Source organism: Phalangium opilio, unplaced genomic scaffold, assembly GCF_054372755.1.
Source record: "Phalangium opilio isolate 3A_F unplaced genomic scaffold, DU_Popi_V2 ptg000042l_1, whole genome shotgun sequence".
NCBI classification, from domain to species: Eukaryota; Metazoa; Arthropoda; class Arachnida; order Opiliones; family Phalangiidae; genus Phalangium; species Phalangium opilio.
Genome location: NW_028324166.1, coordinates 653,195 through 675,421, shown reverse-complemented (window position 1 = coordinate 675,421; position 22,227 = coordinate 653,195). Strand labels below are relative to the sequence as shown.

Genomic DNA, 22,227 nt, shown 5'->3' with positions numbered 1-22,227 from the left:
ATGTTAATGTTTTTCATAGGATCTCACTTCTTTTTGTAGACCCTCTCGTTATACTTCGGTAGTTATATTAAAAGAAGACCCTCTCATGGTACTTCATTTACCAATATAATCGCTAACGTTTCTCCATATTTACGCTGAATTACCCCTTTCGACCCGCAGAGAATATGCAATAAAGATTGTACGCGATATCCTAATATAAGAATGTAGCATCAGTTACGACACATTTCTTTTAAATTACTACACCTATTAGCTTTAATATATATTTAACTTTCGGTTAACTTTGGCCCATTACGTCCTTTCATCAAGAACACACACTATTACTGTTAAAAAGACGGCAGCGCCATCTAGTTTTAAAATAAAGAACTAAAGAACAATTTTATAAAAATTTCGGGATGTTTTAATTTTTCTGTGCTTTATAAAATAAATGAAAACTAAATCCTGAATTTTAAGTTTCTATCTACCCTAGAAGTACCTTAGAATTTTGATGATCGGTGAGTGAGTGAGTGAGTGACAAAATAAGGTAAATTTCACCTGCGATATTTCGAAAAGTATATTGGGTAGGATCTTGAAATTTGGAAACTATAGCTAGAATTGACAGTCCTCGCGGCAAGCAAAATTTCAGACTTTTACCTATACCCATAGCGAAGTTACAGTGGGCTTAAAAGAGCCACGAGTTGCTTCGAGAAAAGGATGTCAGTGCTCGACTTGGCTGGGAGCACTGCCGTGCTCCCAGATAACGAAATAAAACTTAGAGTCGGTATTCGGCGAGTAACGAGCAGCTATTTTCCGAACTTTGGACTACAATAAGAAAAGTACCGAATTCATATGAAATTCCCTGAAATTTATGGCAATTTTAAAAATTCCCTGACATATATGAAAATATTAAAAATTCCCTGACATATATGAAAATATTAAAAATTCCCTGACATATATGAAAATATTAAAAATTCCCTGACATATATGACAATTTTAAAAATTCCCTGACATATATGACAATTTTAAAAATTCCCTGACGTATATGACAATTTTAAAAATTCCCTGACGTATATGACAATTTTAAAAATTCCCTGACATACAAGACAAATTTAAAAAATTCCCTGACATTTATGACAACAATTTTAAAATTTCCCTGACATTTATGACAACAATTTTAAAATTTCCCTGACATTTATGACAACAATTTTAAAATTTCCCTGACATTGATGACAACCATATTCAAATTCCCCGACATTTATGACAACCACATTCAAATTCCCTAACATTTATGACAACAATATTCAAATTCCCTAACATTTATGACAACAATATTCAAATTCCCTAACATTTCCAGCTATATCTAAGGTATACCGTGGCACCTCGGGCTCAATAAGAGTTAACTCCCAGAGCTACGAATACCAATGACAAATATTCGTTACTAGATGGCGTCATCAACCTTAACACTTTCAAAACAACACATATTAATTCGAACACCAAACCCAAAAACATTATTATTCTTGAATTAATAATTAAGCAAGGATTAGAGTGTTATTCCGTTAACCCTAACACAATGCAAACAACTGTATACATATTATCACTCATCCCCCCTTAACGTGTTGAATATGTGATCCAATTATGTTGAGCGGGGTTTGATACATAGCAAAGAGAAGCCGTATAATAGCGTTTGCTGCTTATTGCCACCCAAAAGAGCTTGGTCTCGGGAATTATTGTTTCAAAAGTGAGAATTTATATTGATAAGGGGGAGCCGCAGGAGGGAGTTAGGGGGGCACGACCCCTCCAATCTCTTACAGTCAGTCCTATTGTATGTATTAGGAGGACATACAGTACTTGGCGACATCTTCGGATTGAGGACAATACGTTTGTTTCCCCGCGATAGCTTTAAAACGCAAAGTTTGTTTAGAAGCCTTAATAAAACTGATAACATTCTTTTTCCCATGGTAACTTTATAACGAAGGAACTTGCTTTCGTTTCTTCCATAGGTTTAGGGTTGAATAAGTACTAGTTGTAAATGGTTAAAGAGAGACTTAAATGGACATCAATTTAGATTTATAAAATTATATCAAAATAACTATCAAATATTTAATTTAAATAAAATGGTTCGCTAATTAAGTTTTGTTGAAATTATAATATAAGTTTCAAAATAAGTCTAACTCTCACTAATCTGCAACTCTAAAGCCCCGTTCAGACTAGACTAAAGATCTTGAGTTCACTTCGCCTTCCTCATTCTTATCAACGACTACGTAATAAAAGATACGAGTATTTAGCTTGAAATTTGGAAAATTGGATATTCAGTTTCGTCGGGTAGTGCATCGAGATGGCGCCACCTCGTTAGCGCCTTTTCTTCGGCCATATCTCACTCGATCGTGCCTTACTGAATACTGACGTGTGAGCTATGCTTTAGCAGACGATATATTTTAGAAGTTCTAGGATTATTTGGGCGGTATTTGTAATTTGTAATGTTCGGCTAGTGTAGTATTCAAAAGTTTTGACTGTAAAATATACACGACTCGTTTCAACTTTCAAGTCGTCTGCTCTGTCGTCTGAATTGAGACGAGAGACGGGAACCTAAGATTTTACTATACAGTCTGAATGGGCCTTAATTAACTAGGAAATTAAAGCTTTCTCTTTAGAGTCATACTTATTGCGGTTTTGTTACTTATGATAAACTAAAGAATAAAGAATTAAAATTATTTTTCATTTTGAATATTTATTCTTTCCAAAATGAAAACGTCTCGTGAAACTTTAATATCCTAAGAAAATAAAACTAAAGAAAATATACCTAAAAGTTATTCCAAAGTTTCACAGTTGAAAATAAACAACTTGGAATCGGTTTTGTTATGTTATTTATCAACTACGCTGTTGGGTAGCACTCCCTTTTAAACTTAACTAGAGACGAGGGGGGGAGAGAAGGGGGCCGGGAAACGTTTCCTTTCTCAAGTCTGTCCTTCTTAGACACTCAAAGAATGCCGGGAAGTCTTTCCCCAACCACCAACCGACCGACGTCTAAGAAAACAACAAGTCTCTCCCTCCGACTTCGACTTCCGGTAAAGGAAGTTCATAGTCCGGTGGTCAGAATCCGAGAGGGATGGAAGCTTTTCCAAAGATGAATGGACGCCCGCTTTAGGGTTAAGTCGACTGTGTATATCACCTGCTTCCTCTACAGCCTAGCCAAGTCCCATACACGCACCCAACCCAGCAGCCAAGGAAACAGCCTATTCCTCTAGCCCAATCATGTTAAAAAAAATATCATTCATGTTCAATTTTAGCGAAGTGGTCTTATGTATATTTTTACAAATCAGTCAGGGACCCAAAATAATTTTGAGTAACACATGAAGTATATAATACTTCTGTTCGGGAGAAGTGTACCAATCACAAAGAGGGCGTGGTAATTGTAACATGATTCTTCCCAACATCAGAATTAACATTTGGAGTGCACAAGGTTACTAAACCGAATCACATAAGCAAAAAATAGTTCCCTCATCATTATTAGTCTACTAGCGCTGCTTAACTATTTGCCAAGGCGCATGCATGCCCTTGTGGATTTTGGTCCCACGTCAAGACCATCAAGGTTTGTGGGTTGATTGCTGGAGATTTAGTACCAATTGAACAGCACGGTGCGATAGCTACCCATATGAAGTTTGATGAGCAAGGGAGAGCAAACAAAAAAGGGGTTGAGCCTGGGAAGAATCATGTTACAGAACTAAAGTATTAAGAGGATACAGAGTAGCCTCCTTCTTCAGTGTTATCCCCTTCTGCATGGTAACACTCATAAACTTCTCTTGTTTTGAACATGACATCTCGGATGTACGGGGGAAACCCTCGTTGGTTGTGGTGGTAGAGATTATACTTGAAGTTTTTCACTTGAAAAGATGTATCTATGAGAGTACGCATGATGGAGAAATACTTCTTGAGAGAGGTAGGTCCCGGGTGCCAGGTAGGCAGGCAGCTAGGATAGCAGCAGCTGTTCCGTCTGCTCTTCGGGCCAAAGATCCCGTATACAACGGTCTCCTTTCATTCATAACCGTATACTTCCCAGGTAGACCATGCGCCATTCGCAAACCTCCCCCGCTCTTAGAGTATATGCTCCCAAGTTCTCTTAGAGCCCCCTTCCACCCCAGTTCCGGAGGACAGGGCCGCGGTAAGGTAAATCAACGGATATCCTTTCCTTTGCGAGTTATCTATCTAGTTCCGTTTTCATAATTCCAAGTGGTTTGCCTGTTTTTTTTTTTTTTTAATATTCCACGATGTGAAACGTATGTACGCGACAAACGGAACGGTATATACTTCAAGAAAGATGTTGCCCAAATTTTATAACATACACCTGGATATTTTTTTTTTTTTTTATTTTCAGTTGTCTTTAATTGTATACGGGATTAATGTCTAACGGTAAATTGAAACCGCGCCGGATATTAGGTACTACTTTACTAGGTGTTTCTTACCGTTATTTAAGATACCGTTATATCATGTATTTTATAGAGAAAGAATGCATATGTTTTAGAGACTCTTTTCGCCTATTTCTTTGATTTTTGGTTAAAAATTTTAGTGTTTTGTGTAAAATTGAGTTCTGTTTTTGATCTATCTTTCAGATAAAGAAAGTTCAAATACTGTGCCTGATTTTTCCAAGAATAATTTTGAAATATAGTGGAATTTTCTTAACTATTCTGAACCAAATGAAATAATTCTCAGAATTATTCACCTATTCTGAACTAAGCAAAAAATAATCACAGAATTTCGTGAAACCATTCTGAACTAAATGACAATAATCCCAAAAGTTGCTCAAAAATTCTGAACTAAATAATCCCCAGAATTTCCTCAACTATTCTCGAACCAAATAAAACGATTCCCAGAATTCCCTCAAAAATTCGGAACTAAATAATAACCGACCCAAAAAAAATTGGCCAAAAATTCTGAACCAAATTAAATAATTCCCAGAATTTCCTCGACTATTCTGAACTAAATGAAATAATTCCCAGAATTTCCTCGACTATTCTGAACTAAATGAAATAATTCCCAAAGGTTTCTCAACTATTCTGAACTTAAAAAAAAAACCACGATTGCAGAATTTCGTGAAATCATTCTTCATTAATTTAAAATAATAATTTGAAACGTTTGGGAAACATTTGAAAATTACGTAGTATAATTTTCGGCAGACAAAGGACACTCTTATGACGTATACGTATAATGTTAAAGGTAATGGAGGATATAATAACGAAAATAAAAATCTAAAAATATCGGGCTAATTGTAAACATCTCCGTCGTGTAAATAATAAATTCAAGAATTCGAGATGTTCCCCTTCATCCATTTGAGTCGGCTTGGATGGAAGCTAGCCTTCTTACAAACTCTCTCGGCTCTTCTCAAATTACCTTTTCTAATATATACACACAATTAGCAGGCAGATCAACTTAAGTAATTCAATATTCTATTATGACTTGCAGACGAGAGTGCAGTCGACGTGCGATTTCGTTTTCTAGATCCGTGAGAACGCCAATAATATCTTGGAGGTTTCAATTTCTTATATACTAAAGTTATTGTTTATAGAACTTGTGACTCACGTACTATACGCTTCTTGGGAAATGAATTAAACTTTGAACTCCCAAACAAAACCCAAGGATGGATTGCAATTTTCCAAGGAAATGATGTTTATTTCATCTCCTCTTTATTATACAAAACGCTTTCCTTTTAAGTGATCTTAAAGGGGTATTGAAATGTCTAGAAAATCTTGGGGTTTTTTTTTTAACAGCAGAATATTCCGTTCATAGGTGTATAATTTTCAAAGGAGAATAGTCGCTCGGCACTCGCCGAATAGCGAATATATATACTAACGGAGAGACGCTAACGGAAGAAAGTCTACTTTCTTGGTATAAATGAGGTTAAATAAAGAATTATATTTTATTTGCACAGACTATATGGAAATTACTAATATCACGTTTTTTCAAAATTTTCATTAGTAAAATTACTCCGAACTAAGTTGCTAAGAATGGTTTCAACCTCCACCCGCGCCTGTGTATACTAATCTAATTCCTAAAAAGTTTAGGCCTTTTCAGACGACACAACTTTAGACTCAACTAGATGGGTCAAGAAATGGTCAGGGATCAATTTATAATTCGGTGGTTCAACTTGTCCAACCAACTTCTGTTGACACGACCCAACTAGTTTACTTAACTCGAGTTAACTCATCTAAATGAGTCAAAAAGTTCTATCGTCTGCAGTACAAAATACCCTGCAGAGGACAGGAACGCTTGCTTGGTAACTTAGGCGATGATTAATTTACTTATGTCCTCATCCGTTACTGGGGAAGACGCATTTTCAAATATCCTTTGTTCTAAACTAGTCTCTTAGCGCCTTATTACGACAGAAAATGAAGGCGTTCTTTGCGGGTGAAAAATGAATTAAAGGTAGGTATAATCTTGCGATATTGTCTTGAATTTTAATTTCCGTTTGAACAACTGTCGTCTCTTGGTGGCACGCGCGCGAGTCCACCCTCTTAACTCTTATCATCTCAAGCTTAGCAAACAAGATAAGAATATAAGCTTTATCTTAAACAAAGAGTCAAAGAAATTATATTTCTAGATATATATATGGTGTAAGAAATTTCGATGCCCCAATTTCAATATAAAATGTTTTTCGCCCCCACCCCCAACCTTTTATACTCATACCCCCAAATAGAATCGTGTATAGAAAGAATGTTATCAGTAAACAATACCTAATATTAATTTAAAAGGTTTGAAGAAATCGAGAAATTTAATGCGAACGCAACCCTCTATTTCTATTGTTTTCTTACATAATTATTTATTTTTTTTATAAATTTTTGGGGGTTATTTCAGGGAGTTTCAACAAAATTTAAATTTCTTATATGAAAAATTGGATATTTTTATCTGTTAATTCTATAACATTTTATAAGTCAAATACTTAGGTTAAATTATATAATATAGGACCCTTTATTTTTCATAAATTGTTTGGATTCTGGTGTAGAAATATTTTCAGATTAAACTATAATTGATCTTTTTGATTAGGAAATATTTAATTTCAACCGGACAGCAGACGAGCTTGATCTTTGCCTTTTTACCCATGGAAAAGGTTGTTCCACACGCGGAGGGGTACACATATTATTATTTGACCAAGAAACTAAAACCATAATATTATTTAAAAACTTAAAGACTTACAAATAATGCAATATTATTAAAATACCATTTTTGAAGAAGCCATATGCATTTTCTATCAAATCAAATCAATTCTATTACAAATATCTTTTCCAGTGAACTCGAAAGTAACTTCAATAGGCATTGAACTTATTCCCAGAATTAAGACAAATTCATCAGTGACAGACGCGTAATCATTCATTCATCGATTATTCCGAAATCCATTGACTGATCGAACCCCATCCCCCCTTAATCCCCCCATTCCTTTTACATTGTCAGACAATAAAACAAAGAACACTAGCTTGGTCACGCGGTACACAACCATAAACCACGCCCCCTTTCATTGTCTTTAGCTTTTTTTTTTAAAAAACTTCAGATTACATTATCGAAGCAACGTAAAAATTACTTGGAAAATAATTTCTACGTTTGAAAATTGTTAAATTACGTCACTATTTAGGGTTTAGGTTTTTTTCGGAATTAAAATAATTATATTTAAGTACTCGGTTACTTTTATTTTAAATCCTGAATTTCGTAATTAAGTTTGGATACGATTATAAAGATTTCAACAATTTGGTTTTCGTGGGTGTGTGTTTGTTTGGTGTGGAAACAATTTGACGTCAGCGACAATCTGACAATATCCCGTGACGTCACGAGATCTTACTTTAAATAAAAAAGAACTCAAGGAGGAGGAACTTTACTTACGGTGACATTTCCGTTACACTTATTATAACATCGTTTAAAAAACAAGCGAGAGAAAAATAACCATATTAACCGATAACAAGTTGGGAAAGCTAAATATTACCTCTCCAAGTTGAGAAAAGGGCTAGGTACCCTTGCACGTATTTACATGAATATTCAACTACTATTCATTGATAAGCAACTACAGGCTTTAATATTTTAAATAGTGAATTATTCAACGTTTTTAAGAGCTCTATTGACAACTCGATTGCTCTGTATATATTACCTTAGCACCTTGTAATGACTAGAAAGAACGTAACTTGGACGTCGATATAATAGTCCCTTAGCACCATGTAATTACCAGTGATTTAATATGCTGTTGATACAATAGCCTCTTACATATTACCTTAGCATCTTGTTAATAACCGAATACCAGTTTTAAATCATATACACAAGACGTTAAGAGGCATATATTACAAAATAGCTGCAATTTACAATCAATCTATCGTACCAGGCGCTAAGATACTAGGCCTACACATCTCAAAATAAATATTTTCTTTTCACGTACCTCTGTCTCTAGCTCAGCCTCCATGAATGTTCAAGATTCCCGTTAACAGACAGACAGCGAGTGAAAGAGATATAGACACACAGAGAGAGAGAGATGGAGCGAGTCGTGAAAGTATAATTTGTATTTCGTTTCGATTTGGAAATAAGAATTAAGAATGAACAGACTTTTCATTTCCGTTTGAGTCGATTTATTTTGCAAATAAGGATAACGCCATATACTTGTACTGTACTTGCGCTTGGGGTTTGGTGAACCGAGCAATTCGTTCATAGGCGTTCTACGGAAATCTATACACGCGAACCAAAAAATTAACACATGTGCCAAACTTTATTTTTCCATCTCGTATATTTGAGCTAGCGTAGGATACGAATTAGCGCAAATGGCACAAACGCCATCCAAAGATTTCGCGATGAATTTGATTCACGTTTAAAGGGATACAGTCACAATTTTTCAATTTACCCCTGACTTCAAATGCTAAAAGTTCGCATTTTAATATTAGTTAAGAACATATGATTGCCCCATAAATGAGTCAATTTGGTTAATTAGGCACCTTTTAACCTTTGATTAAGGGCAAAAGCGCGACTCTGCTGCAACATTAAGCAATTTGAACGAAATTAACTCCCGTAAAATATCAAATTCCCTGACTAAAGTTGTTAAAATTGTCTGACTACATCCTGATCTTTCAGCCCCTTTTTTAAATTCTCTGACTTCGTTAACATTTTCTGACTTCACTCTGACCTTTTTAGCCCCCTATATTTAATTCCCCGACTTTGTTAAAATTGTCTGATTTCAGTAACCCGTTTATTCAGGTATCACATGACTGTACAACCTGTTAACTTAAAAATGGTGTATATTGAGGACTATTATTAAATTAAGAGAGGGGGACGGTTGTTAAAAACTAAAACCATAGCCTATAGTGTTTCGTGCGTGTGTCCCTTTAAATGTAAGCAGCGATAGATTTAGTAGTATTGGTGGTTCGAATCGAGCGAGCGAGTTTACGTGGATGGTGTTTTCGGTTGTAAGCTCTCGTGGTGGTACTTGTACTTGGACTCAAAAGTGTACTTTCCGACGATGACATGTGTTGCGGAAAAGGCGTCTTTCGGAGCGGGTATAGAAGCTGCACCGCTACTACGATTAAGGATGCTACCGCCGCCACACCGGGTAAACGACCCTTATTCGGCTCGGCGACACCCACAACCAATAAAAGCCTACTCCTCGATTCAATAACTTTATCGCTTTTTCATTTAACTTATGAATTAAAAAATAAAACGGTACACCGAAACATATTATTCAATTATTCGGTAATAGCGCGAGGGGAAGTGTTGCCAGACATTTGCGACGCGTGCAATTCAACTGAGCTTATAGTATTCCGTTCGATTCAGTTCTAAATCTACCCCAGATGCTTTAATAACAAGTTATTGTTATTATGATTACACTATTTCTTGATATTACAAATTAGATTTATTTTATAGTTAAAACTTTTCATCAAAATGAACAGGCTTTGTATAACCCTTGAAATTTGATCATTTTTCAATGTCCAAGCCACTAAAATGGTATATAATATCTATGGGACTTTCTAAGGTAGTGAAAAAGAAAAGTTTGAAAGCTAATTGTGTGGTAGGTAGTTTTAATCTCGTTCAAGTTACTCAAATACTATATAAAGTTTCCACTGTATTAAAGAGATGAAAGGAACCAAAATTCGCATTTGCCAGTCACTCACAGACTATATTAGCAAAATAGGAGAACTAATTAAGTACGATTTTAAATTTAATTTAACTTAACTATAGTTTAAATTTAATTAGGTAGATGACTAATTGTTGAAGTTACATAAATTAACTATTATCAAGGTAAAAATATATAAACTTTAGAAATGTTGTAATCGGCTATTGATAAACAATATTGATTATAAGATGAAACACAGCCGCGCTTATTTAGCAAATAATAGAAATATGCACGAGGGGCTATTCACTGCCCAATTCCAGGTACACCCATTACCTGTTAGGAGCAATAATTCCAACACTATCAAGGCAACAATTAAAAAAATCTAATAAAAATTTACGCATCAGTACAGTAATTACTTTGAGTGAGTGAATATCCCCTCGATCAGATCAAGATGACAATATAATGCAGATCATATCTGCATTAATCAGATAAGGGAATTCGTTGATATTTCCAGCTAATAACTCATGTTCGCGGCTACTGTTTTAACAATGTTCTATAGTCTCTCGTCAACACGACACGTGACTTAATTCTAGTCTTACTCATCTCATCTATTTTGATTATTTCATTTCATCATTACCAGATTAATAAGCACCGCCCCCTCGCACCCCCCCCCCCCCGGGGTCCGGGTTAAGAAACTTGAAACATCGCTATATGTCGTTAACCCTAAATAACCGCGCAACATTTACTCGATTCATCAAAATAAATAACAACGGAGTATGTATATATTTTTATTTGTATATTTAAAGGGATAGCGACACGACAAACTGCGTGCATTTTTTTGATATCAGAAATTAAGGTTCATTACAAGTTCGATGGTTGAGTTCAGGTCAGTTCAAGGATGGGACAGGAGGCGAAGACTTTAAGAAAAGACCGCTAACACTTTTGAGACAACCCCATAATTTATAAAATAAAAAGTTGTATAAACATTGTTTTAAAAAAAAAAAAAAAACAACATCATTGGAGTCAAAGAGTATGTTAATGTTTAACATTTTTATTTAACATTGACGGAAAGAAAACCCACCCATGTTTCCAGACCCTTAAACAAGCGGGTAAATATCGGGTACCTTAGCACAAATCCTCCCTTTAAAAATAATTAATAAAAATAATCGGGTAATGCGAACTCAACCCTTCTTAGAAATAACGGTATACCTCGATCGTAATTGAACAATAAACAAGGACGTCACCATTGAACCACAAAGAAGAAAAAATGCGCGGGAAACAGTATAATAACCCGTTACGCCATAAAAAAATAATATATGCGCATAAATATTACACCCCCTCTCCCCCCAGGCGCTTAAAAAACATCGGGGGGGGGGCAGGGAGACGGTGAAAAGAAATAGAAACCAAATTAACCTCACCCCTATTTCAGTCTCCCTTAAACAGCAGCTGTTCGCCTTTGAGAATCCTGACGACGCTACGCTAAGAGGAAAGGAGCAGGTGAGGTACACCCCCCTCCACCCTGTATCTGCTCCCCACCCACCCACCATCACCCAATCTTACCTTAGGGTTATTTAACTTAAGGGGGAGGGGGGAGAAGAAGGTTTACAGGTAGTGTTATTACCCCCCCTCTATATACAGAGCGCCACGCGCCACCATTGTTACGTCATTCTATATAATCTTACCTTAAAGTTTGTTATTCTAAAAGAAATTATTTTTATTCGCGCTTGGTTTTGGAGCGAAAACGTTGTAACTCATTTATTTATTTATTTTGAGATAACAGGTTTTTGTTTTTATTTAAAGTTGTCGTCTTTTTACTTAATTTCTTTTTGTGGAGAATATTAATTGTTACCTTTAAGAGTACATTACATCATTCATTTTCATTTTATAATTAAACTAATTTAATGTTCTGTACCTGTCACTCATTTTGAAAATTTAAAATCATGAAATGATGACGCATATCTGTCTCTGGAAAATTATTATTATTATTATTAAATATACAAATTACGTATATTAAACCGTTTTAATTTATCATCTCGTTAACCACTACGTAGTAGTTTTCAAACTAGGAGGATTGATACCATTTGCACCAGGAGGCCAGGGTTGTACTATACAAAAACATATTCTGAATCAGTCTCAGGAAGATTCGATCATTCAGATTTTTGCTGTCCCTAACCCTTTAAAATTAAATTTATTCGCTTGATATTGTAGTTACTACATTATTGCATTACGTTCGGAGATGCATCTCCGATTATAAGAAGAAATAAGCCTGCATTTTTCTGGAAAAACTTAACGTTACGTTTTTATACTGGTAGGTGGTAGCACGCGCCTAATTTGCCTTTAACGTTAGGGCGCCGCGTAAAAGGTATAAGAACTTTGTTAGAAGGGGGCACGAGGTATTACTCCCCACCCCCACGTGTTCCCGCGTTCTTTTGGCGCGCGCTCTTCATCTTGGCGGGAAAGGCAGGCAGGCAGGCAGCACGCGCCAGCTGTCGCGCGCCAAGCGAATAAAAAATGCACGCGCTCGCGCTCCGGTCCTACCTATTAGAATAGAATACTATAAGAACACGCGCCAGAGTTAAGAATAAGAGGAAGGGGGGGGGGCGGAATGGGGGGGAGGGAGTAAGGCATTGTGTTGGGAGGAAAAACCGTTAGTACTCGATGCCTACGACGTCAACCTTGAGTGAATACGCAACAAACCATCACTTAACGCGCGTTCATCTATTAAATAAGAAGAAAACCGTTTACTTACGAACGTCGGAATTATTATTAAATTTTTACTTTTTTTTAAAGGGATACTAAATACTAAATTAAAATGGTACTTCCAGCGTTGTTGTATTTGTGTGTAAATATATTTACTTATTATGCTTAAATATTCATGTGTTTATTTGTGTTTTTATGTTTTTTCTTTATTTTTTGTTGTAACGTTTTGATGTTATTTTTAGCTAAACAAGAAAACATAGTTTAATCTGAAAAGTTTGGGTTTCGTTTTTGTGTAAGAAAATCTCTTTAACTGCCCGCCAGAGGGCACGCTAGTCATCGGGAATCTTTGACCGGACCGGACCGAAGGGCTCCGTTCCCACGACTACGAGAAACAAAGTAATAAAAGTATACTTTGAAAGAGTCGATATCGGAGAGTTGAAAGAATAAGGGTATTTTATTATTAGCGGGCAAAGTTTGAAATTGCAAAATATAGTGGGAGAAAAAAACAGGGGCTAGGCCTAGATTTAGCAAAATAGAAAGGGGAGAAAATGAAGGGATATAGCAAGGTCAAGGACAAATCCCCTGGTGGTCATAAAACACGCGCTTAGTCTTAAAAGAATAACAGAATTTTGGAGTTTAAGGATAAGTCCAAAGTAGCATCATGGACAAAAGAAATGATAACAACTCAGGCCTTCGAAAGGAACTGGTCCTAAGGCGGAAAAACTTGGAAATAAATAAATTATTGAATATCGTCTTCATTAGAATTTACAATTAACTAATAAGATCAATTTGATTATATCGTTATTTTCATGTGTGGACGTTTCAGTATCTCTTTGAGACAAACGGTTTGATGGGAAACGCGTTTCGTTTGTCCGTTGGTACTGGCTCGTGCCAAAGATAAGGAGATGAAACGAAACGCGGGCTGTTCCATTATAACTACACGCTTCTTCACGGAACGGAACTAACTTCCTCTATAGCGGAACTAATTGACCGCCCCCCCCCTCCCGCCACGCTCGTATTTTTAATTAGCTTTCCCCCTCTCTCCTCTATAGCTCTGCTTCTTTCCTAATCTTCATTTTCAAATATTAAAGAAATAAAATAATAACCAAACCATTTCTCTAAGATCAATGATTTCTTTGAAATTAACTTTTTGGATTATTTATTATGAATGAGTTCAAATTCGATGACATTTACGACAACCATTTTCAAACTCCCTGACTATTGTGACAAATTTTAACCCCCCAGACTTTCGTGACAAATTTAAAAAAAAACCCGGACTTTCGTGACAAATTTAACCCCCCCCCCCCCCCTCGGACTTTCGTGACAAATTAAAAAAAAAACCCGGACTTTCGTGGCAAATTTAAACCCCCCCCCCCCCCGGATTTTCGTGACAAATTTAAAAAAAACAACCCGGACTTTCGTGGCAAATTTAAACCCCACCGCCCGGACTTTCGTGACAAATTTAAAAACCCCTGACAGTTAATTAACACTTAATTTCAAATTGCCTGACATTACAAGTTTGCGGATATAAAACCCCATGCAGAATCTTGAGAACCAAACTGAATCTTAAAATAGCTGAACCACTTTTGAGTAAGTACCTAAGCCTACTTCAGTTCAATGTTACACTGCAGTTAGTTGAATAGAGAGAGTTCGGGGTTGATGCGCTCGATAACAAATGTCTTTCAAGCAAACCCTATTATAATACACACGAAGTTTGTTCAAGAGCAGCTGCCGAGTTCTAAGGAGTAAGAACCCGAGTACGAGTCCCAACCCAACGAAGCCACCGATTTATAAAAATCTTTCCCGGTGCCGGGTGCCGTTCCGTCTTCGGCCGGCAACATAAAGACAAGTTCCTGGTGTGTCCCGCGTCTCATCCACGAGAAGGAAAGAAGCCTTTCTCCGGCGCCAAGAGCCGGGAACGGGAAGACACCGTTGGTCGGTCGGATTAAAAACCGCAGTCCCCGCTAAGTTACGTCAACATCACCGCATACTTTCATAGTATTTTTTAAACTAGGCGGAATTTCGTCTTAGAGAAATTAAACATTAATATTTAAGTTGGTCGTCCTTCCAAATTAACTCGAGACTTTAAGGCTTTCATTAACCCCTTCGTGTCTAATTATACCTAGTTTTCAGACTATAGCAATATCTACGACAATTGGGTAAAAGACATTTGGATGACGACAGTTGGGTGACGACGACTGGGTGAAAGACACTTGGGTGAGGACGATTGGGAGCGCGGCAATTGGGAGCTGGGTGTTTGCAATGAAACCGACAGAGCGTCAATTGGGTGAATGGGGAAATTAGGACCCGCATTGTTTTTCTCTATTAGAGCATTTCAAGGTCATACTTTCTAGAAATTAATTTCAAAGAATACACTAGATGTATTTCATTAAACTCTCTGCATAATTTATGCAAATTTGGTCGCAAAAAAAACCATTATTACTTCATTATTGCTAATTATCAACTTTTACTAAATTCATGTCTCAGTAATTTTTTACACCCCCCCCCCAAGATATTGTGCCACAGAATATATTCTTTGAATATAAAGTGACGCTCAAAGAGTATAACCTTTTGTCTGATAGGCGCATGCGCTCAAAGACTATCTAATTCTTGAGAACGATTGGAAAATGCTGCTTGTGCAAAAAGTCGGAACTTTCGATTTAAAAAATCTCGAGTTTTTCTTAAAAACGACAGAGAATTTCCGGTATGGGCCCAGAATAACGTGGAATAGGTTACAAAATTGGCAAACCCCCCTCTACACCCCCCCCCGAAGACAAGGAAATGGGTGCGCCCCCCAAGCAACACCAGCATATAGACATAATACCATAATAAAGGGAAGCTGAACATACATAAATACAGTCAAGAAAATTATATTTTAGCTTAAAACAAAATTATCCTGTACTTCTGTTCCTACAAACCGCAATTGGCAAGTGTTGCCAGTTTGCAATTCATCCAGACTGAAAGCTGGTAGTTCCGTTAGATTCAGTTCCAAACCCGAGACGTTCTGGCAAATTATTAGCCAGGTAACCCTGTATATAGGTTCACCTTCCCTTTACAAGATTCTATAACCGTACTATATTGATAGAGTAACATGAACTTTATATAGTTAAGGGGGAATTCCCCCCACCGCCGTATAAGGGAGAGGCACGTACCCCCAACCCCCGAGTGTGTAAGGGGATTACAAGGCCAGATACAATTAGATCATTTTATATATAAAATTCGGATTTTCCCCAAAAAAAAAATCGGATTTCTTGTACGGGGCTGGGGAAAGGCCGGGCGGATTACTACACCAACGTAAAATAAAAATAGTCTTCCGTTGTTGTAACTGTTATAGGTTAGGTTAGGTCGAGGATATCCGGCCTAGCAAAAATAAATACGAACTTTCACCAGACGCATTGCTTTCTCTGGTAATATTGTAATAATATAAAGAATTGTCACCTCCCCGCCTTTGACTGTATTACGCTTTATAGGCAGTTAATAACGAAGTGTCACTACTAGTATCTATCTAGTATTATAGAAATGTCGAAATCAGGGTTAGGTTGAATTCACTAAGGCGAAGAAATGAACTGTTTATTGCATGGCGATTGTGTATGCAGGAGACCGCCATTCTGAGGGTTCGATTGAATTATGTATTGCCGCAATAAGGGTGTAGCAAAGGTGTGGATCACAGACTTAACATCGGGTTCAGTGACCAGAAATTATACTATATCTTAAGATTGGCTATTATTTAAGTTTAAGGGATAATGAAGCCCGTTTTTATTGTTAAATAAATTGATATTAAAGGGATTGTAGCGTATAAATCAAATTATTAAACGGAGAACGTCATAATTAATTGCGTAAATACATAGTTTTCAGACTATAGGAGGATTGACACAATTTATACTGCAGGAGGCGAAGCTACTTGATACTGCATTTTGAACGCCAACTAGCATGGCCTCCTGGTGTAAATTGTATGAATGCTCCTAGTCTACGTATTAAAATGGCTCCTTTCATGAAATTAAAGACTAAGTAACTGAATTATAATATTTATAAGGGAATTTTTCTTTATTTCTTTTTTTTTGTAAATTAAAGTTTCCCTAGCTAATAATTTCAATAATATTAATTTTAAATTTAAATTTTAATATCTTGAAGGTGATTTTAAGTTGTTTTGGACACGAGACTCCTTTGATTAGAAAACATTTATTTTGGTTGTTGGAGCTTGGAGCTAGTTGCGTCATCATGACGCGTGTATTCCCAGAAATGTCCGGTAATTTTTTGCCTGAGATTTCATTGGGTTTCGTCTCCAGCTGGGCCTGCACCGAGGTATCCAACGGTGAGCAGACAACCGTGTACGTCGCCTTACAGATATTATAACACCCCCAATCCCCAATAATTCATTATTACACCAAACACCTACATACTAGGCCTAATATATTCCCGTTTGAAAATAAATAAACCGAAGCCTTAAACGTTACGTTACCGCAAGGTAAACCTAGCTGGAGTTCCGCTAAGTTTCAGAGAGACACTTTGAAAAGGTTGGTTGGACAAAGAAGTCCAGTCAAAAAATTTGAATTTCTTATAAGGAAAAAATTTTACTAGGATATTTTTTTTTTAAATTTTTTTTGTTTTTTTTGGTATTAAAATTAAGGGTGTTTCTGTAAGGTTTGCAGTTATATTAAGGATTGCTAGTGTTCTTTAGACGATTTTGAGTCGAAAATGTTCTATGAGATTTTGCCGTCCGGGTCACCGTTTTCGAGTTATTATGATTGGAGTGTTTTAAGCATAAACTCTTAAATTTCATGAAGAAATTGAAAGAAGATTTTAACTTAATTTTGGGGTCATTGGGCCATGATTTAAATAAATTGAATCTTTTGAAAGATAATGAGATACGACCTTGGATAACAACGAAAAAATTTAATTATAACTGGACACTGAATGGATGTAGGGTCAGTAAGCAAGGACTTATAGTTGCTGAGTTGTGTTTGCAACGCGCATTATTTTACTACTACTACACAATAACAATTGGTCATTTAAACTTAGCCAAGAAATATATGATATTTTAAATAATTATAGAGTCCATAAATTATATAGGATTTCATAGGAATTATTTAGGAAGGAGAAATTTAATTATAACTGGACACTTGGTCAGTAAGCAAGGACTTGGTTGTTGAGATGTGTTTGCAACGCGCATTATTTTGCTACTACACAAGAACAATTGGTCATTTAAACTTAGTCAACAAATATAAGATATTTTTATGAAATTATAGGGTTCAAAAAAATATAGGATTCCATAGGAATTATATAGGACCACTGGCTACGTATTTTCCCCTTGCATGGTCAATTAAGAGCTCTTGTGTCCCGATCGAGTCCAGGGGGCGTCGGGGAATTTACTTCTATAGCCTATTTTCGATGTGTTCTAATTCTATGATCACAGGTGACATCATAGACACGAGAAATTGACTAGGCCCTATATACAAAGCAACAGGTTGAAATCGGACTGGCTCTATATAGGCAAGCAACACACGGAATATTTCTTTAATAATTCATAATTCAAACGCGGCCGCCGTCAAACTGGCATCACGCGAACCTCAACGTACCAACCCCAGTATATAAACTGTATCTTCTTTGTTCTTAAATTGCAGCATGCAAATCAATGATATATACCGATATATACCTTTGTAAACTATAGTATACCTTGAATGAATTAACACCATTTTACCAAGAAAACATAATTAAATATAGGCCTACAGGATGTTAATTGCATAAATTAAGGGGGATTTTCTTCGGGAAATCATGCAATTTTGAGTAACTTTTATCTCCATTTTGTTTGCCCTAAGATACAGTCACTGTTTTCGAGTTAAGATTGTTGTTAAGAGTATTTAACTCAAATTTCATTAATTAAGGAACTGATCTAGACAATGATTTCTAACTTAATTAAAGGGTTAAATTAACTAAGGAATAATTTTGTTGCTCTTTTAAATCCCTGACTTTTCCCTGAGCCGTTAATACAACCCCGGCCGCTTTGGGTTCACGTTAAAACACGTACCTTTTAAGCAATTAAGTTAATTTTTAAAAATAGATGGCGCTCGCCTCGCCAAAGGGGCCTACAGAAATTATGACCAACATATCTTAGGATTATGAACTTGTGGTTATAGATAGCCCTGTTGAATTGCAATTGCACTGGCAACACTTGTCCATCCATTGAGGCACTATTTATAAACGCATTCTTCGTGTAAAGCCGTTATAGGCCTATAGCAAGAAGCGATATCTAGTTTACTAGGGAGAAGGTATAAGATACCTAAGTATTCGCGCGTGCCATAGTCCCTGCAGTCCCCCCTTTCAAAATACAAGGGGGGGGGGCGTAAAAGGAAACCCCGGGCTATTTCGTGCCTCTCCTCAGTCGGAACAATACAAGTAATTTTTGTTATCATTCGCGTCGCGCTGACGTGGGGAGTTTTCAAGAACCAATGAGATGCGGCTGGTTGTTGTAATTTAGAGGCGGGGGGATTAACTCCGGGGTACCTACTATACGTTTGCACTGCAGATAAAGAGCTAGATATATAAATGTGCAGGCGAATTTTTTAAACCTTCTCCCTAATAAACTAGATATCACTTCTTGCCTATATACAGTAGTATAGAGGTGCGCATCGCATGCAGTTTTATAATAAAATCGTATATTTTGTTCTAAGGGTTATCTAGAAAAAGTCAAAGAGTGGGATTGTGTATGTTCTTCTTTCAAAGTGTAGTTGTAGAGCTCACTTAAAACGCTGCGTATAATATACACTATCATCGGAACACCTGCGACAGAAAAACTCTAGAAACAACAGCCTCCTTCCCTCCTATGCGACAAGTTACCTTTAACGCTAACAAGACATCACCGCCTTATAGTCGTTCTTAACTTAACAAGCCTTTCGCTCTATTAAAGCGGGCAACGCGAATGCAATTATAAAGTATAATCTTCTTTGCCTGTCGCGCGACACCAATGTGAACGTGTAGCACCAGGAATTAAAAATTGTGTTCTAAGGTACACGTGTATATGCGTATACGTCTTTATGCCATCTATTTTTAAACGCGTACGCCTACGCTGAATTATGATTTCAAAAGAACGCCACGGTTTCTTCAGAAAGGTTTCAAGTACAAGTTTATCGCCGTTATTGTATCATATATTTAAACGCGTACGCGTACGCCGAATTATGATTTAATCCGTATGGATTCTTCAGAAAGGTTTCAAGTACAAGTTTATCGCCGTGATTGTATCATATATTTAAACGCGTACGCGTACGGCGAATTATGATTTCATCACGTACGGATTCTTTAAAAAGGTTTCAAGTACAAGTTTATCATGGTGATTGTATCATATTTTTAAACGCGTACGCGTACGCCGAATTAAGATTTAATCCGTTCGGATTCTTCAGAAAGGTTTCAAGTACAAGTTTATCGCCGTTATTGTATCATATATTTAAACGCGTACGCGTACGCCGAATTATGATTTAATCCGTATGGATTCTTCAGAAAGGTTTCAAGTACAAGTTTATCGCCGTGATTGTATCATATTTTTAAACGCGTACGCGTACGCCGAATTATGATTTAATCCGTTCGGATTCTTCAGAAAGGTTTCAAGTATAAGTTTATGGCCGTGATTTTATCATATATTTAAACGCGAACGCGTACGCCGAATTATGATTTAATCCAGTTCGGATTTTAATTCACAATAGATCAAGGTTTCACGTACAAGTTTATCATGTTGATTCTATCCTATCTTTAAACGCATACGTGTACGCCAAATTATGATTTCATACGCACAGATTCTTGAAAAAGGTTTCAAGTACAAGTTTATGGCCGTGATTTTATCATAAATTTAAACACGTACGCGTACGGCGAATTATAATTTCACACGTAGAGATTCTTAATTCACAATAGATCAAGGTTTCAAGTACAAGTTTACGTCGTTACGGTGTACTCTTTTTAAACGCGTACGTCTAAGTCTACTTAAATAAAACAATACTAGAAATTTAACGTTTTAAAGTTATATATTTTCAAACGTGAACGCGTACGTGACGATAATTTGATCGATGTATCATTCAAAATAGACAAATGTATCCTAGTCTCCTATACCTATTTTTAAACGCGTACGCCTACGCCTGCCTGTAATTTCACCTATTCTTAATTCAAAATAGCCAATTCGAAATTTTAAAACGCGTACGTCTACGTTAATTACATTGTTCAAAATTACGAGTGTCGTCACAGGTTGACATTTTAAAGGGATATCCACGTCGCGTTTTGTGACAGGTAGCGGTTAATGTCATTTAGAAAAACAAACAAGCGACTATCACTTTATAATTAAAATGGATTTAGACTATACAAAGATGTCAAAGTGTGCTTTGAAAAATTGGGGAAAATATTTTTACGGATTTCGGCAGCAACTTTGAATGTTTTGGAAGTTCAAATGGACTTTTTGACTTTGAACACAAAATTTCAAATACAACATCTTCGGTTATAGATAAATAAGGTAACTCCATCGGAGATGTAAAATTCGTGATAAATAAAGACGGGTTCAAAGTTCATGTCGCCCCAAAAATTTACACCAATTAAAAATATTAAATTTAAAATTACACTACTTTTAGTTAAAATTAAAAATACGTTAAGTTTGGGGGAAAAAAATAGGTGGAAATAGACGTTAATTCAATTAGGCCTAAAAAAATAGGCCAGTTACGTATTCACGGAGAACTGTCACTGACCATTGCAAATTCCTTGTTTACGTTAGTAATATAATTAGCATAAATTTTTTAACCGTTTTGTCTATTTGTCTAATTGTATATCTGTGAAATTTATACACGTTTTCACACTAAGGGACACGACATTAGCGCATGACTGATCATGTGACGTCACGCTACATCTGTGTCAAATCGCCTTACATAAATTTTAAAATTGGCAGTAATTTTCCCCCGGAAATAAAAATTGGTCTATTTTAAAATGTCTATATTTTCTAGAATATTTTATATCCGAACGTTTTTAAAGAAAATCCGGAACTAAATTTGATTATTAGATAATTGCAAGTACATCCTGATAAAATTCTTAAAAACCCTTATCTAAAACAGAATCAAACTGCAAAATTAAGAGTTAAAACAAAGGGCCGCCTTGAAAGAATTAATCATGGAAAAAACGTAATTAAATTAAAACCCATTTACAAATCAACCCGATATTAAAACACGCAAATACTTTAATTAACATTAAATTAAATTAGTTAAACTTGATCACTAACTTCTTCAGACGAAACTCATACCGTGATTTAAATCCAAGTCCAAATTTAATCAAATCAAAATTTGATATTAATCAAAAAACCCTTTTTTAATCGGAAGAAATAGCCTACGCGATAAATTTTTAATCAACCGTGATTTAAATCCAAATTTAATCAAATCAAAATTAGATTTTAATCAAAATATCCTTTTTTTAATCGGAAGAAATAGCCCACGCCATAAATTTTTAATTAATCAACCGTGATTTAA

The 22,227-nt window shown here is 36.0% G+C and overlaps 1 protein-coding gene across 7 annotated transcripts in view; it reads right to left on the bottom strand.

Moving 5' to 3' along the window:
* Nucleotides 1-22,227, bottom strand: part of pros (homeobox protein prospero) — a 145,961-nt gene that overhangs the window by 51,723 nt on the left and 72,011 nt on the right. The window lies entirely within an intron of this gene.